At 38.2% G+C, this 5,000-nt stretch overlaps 1 protein-coding gene and 1 long non-coding RNA gene across 3 annotated transcripts in view; both read right to left on the minus strand.

Annotated features, from left to right (window-relative positions):
• LOC137985505 (ESF1 homolog) overlaps positions 1-5,000 on the minus strand; it is a 65,721-nt gene that overhangs the window by 27,213 nt on the left and 33,508 nt on the right. The gene's annotated exons all lie outside the window — the stretch shown is intronic.
• Positions 1-5,000, minus strand: part of LOC137985507 (uncharacterized) — a 10,131-nt gene that overhangs the window by 4,196 nt on the left and 935 nt on the right. The window contains exons 2-4 of one of the 2 annotated variants that reach the window (XR_011119309.1): positions 3,736-3,941; positions 2,413-2,640; positions 268-419 (exon numbers count right to left, since the gene is read on the minus strand). This is a non-coding gene — a long non-coding RNA (uncharacterized lncRNA). Of the gene's footprint in view, positions 1-267; positions 420-2,412; positions 2,641-3,735; positions 3,945-5,000 lie in introns of both variants that reach the window. The other variant, XR_011119308.1, reaches the window with a different exon arrangement.

Below are 5,000 nucleotides of genomic sequence, written 5' to 3' on the forward strand. Positions count from 1 at the left end.
TTAAGCATCCTTATAAATATCATTGTTACCAAGCAAAAGTATACTGATAGAAATTGAAAATTTCAAAGGGATTAAAGTGAAGCGTATCCGTTAAAATACCCTCTCTTGTTAAAGGAATGTTCAAAAGCCTACAATTGACTCTCCTTAGTAACAATTACACACTTTTCAAAAACGGGCTAAGGCTTGGAGCATTTTTTAGAATATAGGCTTCACTTTTAAACCTAATGGCTTCGTAAACGGAAAAATTGATACAAGTTACATTCTCACCTGAACTTGTAACCATTGCTAGCGAGAATCTTCCAAAAATGGCTGTGAAGCACCGGTTATCCCAAGCATCAGTAACTCGTCCTCCATATATGATCTGAAAACCAGTTCATCGCATGCAAGTAATATCTCGCTTAGTGCGTGATCTGCTATTACTGAAAAATATCAAATAAAATTGTAAAACAGTCTTAAAGCTTGTCCAACTTTCTCCAGTCCATTCCATACAGCAAGCAGTCAGAGTTTTGCCTTTTTCGCAAGACCGCGATCCTTGGGACGTTTTTCACATGTTCTACTCACGCACCTTGCAAGGATTGCGTTCTTCCTTGACAGGCAAAGAGGAAAAGCAGATTAATAGCATTCTCACGTTGCCATGACCTTCCTTAAAGGTCTTCTCCCTAACAATGCATCTACAACATTGAAGAACTCATTGTTACCCTCATAGGAACAGTAATAAATTATCACTGAGAGCCCTCAACCCCAAATGCCCCGGGCAGATATAAGTTATGGGAAGACGCGAGCCCCGGAGGCAAACATGGCAACTCGCTGGACCTCGCTGCAGGGAGGTGGGAGGGTCGTACGCGCGACATTCCTTTACAGTCAATGAGAGGAATAAGAGGTATAAAACAAGCCTATTTATACCAAAATGTTCATAAATTATGGAAATAAAGCTCTCCAATACGACAGATGCACGGAATCGTCCAACTTAATTCGCAATGGGATATGGGGCGTTTGAACATAATGGCTCCCAGTGATTATCTTCTCCTCCAATGTATTTCCAACAACAAACTTCCCCCATCACCCAAAGCAAAATGAAAATGCAACTAGTAGAAAACTGCACCAAATGTTAATTTTTTTGGGTTGGGTGCACTTTAAGATGGCTGAAACCAGTTTCAACAATTTTAAGGGAATGTCTTTTAAAAGGATTGACCATACAACACTGTTCCTTGCCACGGAAATGTTATGGTATCACATGAAACATGGCGTTATGCGTATGTATGGCGTCATGCGTTACCATAGCAACCAACGAGCCATCCAAATACACCCTTTATTGTCTTCAAACTCTTCCATGAAAAACAAACTCGGTGATTATCAAGTTTTGTTGCTGTGAAGTGATTACCAAGCAAGGTGAAATCCTCTAAGGAGTTGATAAAATTTTCTGGAATGGATTGAGAGCCACCTTAGCAATTTCCAACGGTGAAGATAGCTGTGAATCTGCACCAAATAATTTTTTTAACTTTACAGAGAGTTTCATCTTAGCTTGGTTATCACTTCCCAGCAATAAAAACTGGGATTCACCAAATTCATTTTTGAGATCTAAGCGCTTACAGACAAGAAATACGATGTATTTATATAGCTCTTTTGTTGCTATGGTAACCTATTATGGAACTTGTTAAGAAATTATTGGTGTTTTATATGGTACCCTAATATTGCCTTTACATGAAAACGTTGTGTAGATCCAATAAATCTAAATAGTACAGTTTCTTGATACTGCTAAACTGGTTTGAGCCTCCTTAATTAAGGGTGGTTTTCAGTAGCGACGGAGTCGGAGTCGTAAGAGCGCTCATGACCTAGCGAAAATCAAAGATCGGAGTCTTAAGCGGAGTCATAAGCTAGACGGAATCGGAGTCGGAAGAATCAGAATGTTCCCATTTTCTTCTGACTCCGTTTATGACTGCGTTGCTTATGATCAAGTGAAAACTAGATTGTCGGAGTCGAAGGCAGAAGCGGAAGAATAAACCAATCACAATGCTCGATTCCAAGCATTGCGATTGGTTGGTTTATCCGCTTCTGCCTCCGACTCTGACAATCTAGTTTTCACTGGATCATAAGCGACAGAGTCACAAGCGGAGTCGGAAGAAAATGGGAACATTCTGATTCTTCAGACTCTGATTCCGTTGAGCTTACGACTCCGATCTTTGATTTTCACAAGGTCATAAGCGCTCTTACGACTCCTACTCCGCCGCTAGTGAAAACCAGTCTTTTAAAGGCGCGTTTCATGTCAGAGCAAAAATGGGACTGAACAGATGTACACTGACAGATAACAGCAATAAGGAAGCTCCCTCTCTCAATGTAAAAAAACACTTAAACCCCCCCCCCTCCCCAAAAAGCAAAAAGCTTCCACATTTGTTTCTGTATTGCACGACTAACCTTGCCCTCTCAAATACATTTCCAAGATCTTGTGACCCATGACCCTTCAGTGTTCCCTCAAAAATAGCTTTGCCTGCCTTCTCCATATCAAGAGCAGCAGGTAATTTAGAGAGGATGCTTTCAGCAAGCTCGTACACAATCTCAGGGCTTGTTTTGCGGGCTTTCTTCACTGGCCAAACGCAGGAGCACCTCCGACACTGCAGTAATCAGGGCATCAGTTTCTTGAGTCTGCAAATAACAAGATCATAGAAGTTGACTATTTTGTAAAGGTAATCGCATGATTTCGAGTGCAATTTGGAAAAAATAACCACAAGTAAATTCTTTCAAAGACGACCAACAGAGGGTGATGCACATAATTACATACACAGTGATTTTGTTAAGCATCCCAAAGTGTTCCCATGATCTTCTACCCAACTCAACATCACTTGTATCCAGGAATACTGACAATTAGTGATTAATGTCACAAATTTAAGTAATTCATTAAAACAATGTGTCCCCTACATACATACATATTGTGCAAGAAAAAAACAAATAAGCTACAAGTTCATCCCTACAAGCCATACATACATACATACTTTATTGTGGAAGAAAAAGTCAAACTACAAGTTCACACTTTATTTCAACTCGGATTGAGAGTAGTTCGAGAGAGCTTGTAGTATCTCCGAGTATAATAAATATAAAAAAATTGCAACAAAATTGATAAAAATATAAAAATCTACACAGCAATATTGTGAATAGGGCGCTTAAAAGCAATAAGAGATTCAGAAGTTGACATGTTAACAGGCAGCGTATTCCATACTTGAGGAGCAGCATATCTGAAAGATTGTAATCCATAGGAGGTTATAGTAACTCTTGATACATTCAATTTTAGGGTACCTCAGAGATTCTACACCGTTTTTCGTTCTTCCAATAGTGATATGTGGAACAATTCCTTAAAGAGTCTTATGCGCAGTGATTAGCATGTTCTGAACACAAGAAGATTCAAGATTCCCAGACCCAAATTGCTGGTTCTCAAGTAAAGATAAACAGCTACATGTAACTTAACCCTCACCACAATTAAACTAACGCTAAGGGTTTCACTGGGTTCACGAGAAAACAAGAAAGCGTTGAAATAAATAGAATAAAAAGAACAATGGCAAAAATTGTTGTCATCTTGGTGACAATCGAAAAGAAGCTAACAAGGAAAACGAGTAATTAGAAAAGAAAACAACTCGACGTGTTCAGTGTCATCTCTGCCCTGATAAACGACAAAGGCAAAAGATTTGCATCCCAACACCAACCCTGTGGCCAATTTGACAATTTTAGCAGTCAGTTCTCTCTCACCTGGAAAGCAATATTTGCGTTGTTATGCACTCCAAATATCTCTGGCTCGTCACCAATTGGTAGACTGTCAATATGATCTCTCTACCCTCGGAGTCCATCATTTCCAGGAGGAAATACATACGTAGAGACACCATACAAGAAGGGTTAACCACAAATTACGTTTAACCTTCTATTTTCCAATACCAGGAAGAAAGTTCTCACTGTACCTGCTGGGAGATTGTTTTAAACATCAGGATGCTTTGTTGTAGTGATGATTTTGTTTAAAAATGATCGCCACGTAAATTTATTTTGCTGCATTCAAGCAGCTCTTGTTACCTTGTCACAGTCAATTAACATTACTTAATTCTGAGCCATAGTATATACATGTACGTAAGAGGCAGATTAGGACTGGTTTTCAAGCTCAAACCACATTTGGAGACCATTTCTTTCATTAGAATTAGTCTGTAATCGTAAGAGGTAAAAATAATTTTTACAATAAAATTCACTTGAAATTTTTAAAGAAAACGTTTTTGCCACAAAGTTAATTTAAGAAACACTTATTTTCACTTTCTAGTACAAACCACTTCTTGAAAGAAATTTACAAATACGGTTTAAAGTAACCCATGCAAGGGGTGGGGATTCCCTTAAAATGGCTCACACCAGTTTCAACATGCAGTTTCAAGGAAACGTCTAATTGGAACGATTAACTCAACCACACTGTTTTGCGTGACAAAATGTTATGGTATCATGCGAGACACTAATAATTGGTTCAATAACCAGATGACCTCATTAAGCAACTGATGCTTTTCATATGGTACCATGACAAATACTGCCATTTTGAGAAACAGTTGTGTACAATCAATCATTCAAAATAGGCCACTTTCAAAAATACCATAATACTCTTTGTTTGCCCAAAACTTTGCTTGAGCATTGTTTCCAGTTTCACAGAGAAAATAAAAACAATGCTTATAAAAAATTTTGGATGGAAAACAACGAGTATTATAGTACTTTTGGAAGTGGGGTAAAGAACAGTTTGTTCACAGAATTCAAAATAGTTTGACCATCCTTAATATCATTTGCCACAAAGCAAACTATACTGATAGAATTTTGAAAATTTAAAAGGGCCTAATGGATAACAGAGACAAATGTCCTTTAAAATACACTCTCTTGTTAAGGAAATTTTAAGAAGCCAACAAATTATCCCCCTTAGTAACAATTACACACTTTTCATAAGCTGGCTAAGGCTTTTTTTAGAATACATGTATGGGCTTCAGTTACCTCAGCAA

Source organism: Montipora foliosa, chromosome 14 (assembly GCF_036669935.1).
Source record: "Montipora foliosa isolate CH-2021 chromosome 14, ASM3666993v2, whole genome shotgun sequence".
Lineage (NCBI taxonomy): Eukaryota > Metazoa > Cnidaria > Anthozoa > Scleractinia > Acroporidae > Montipora > Montipora foliosa.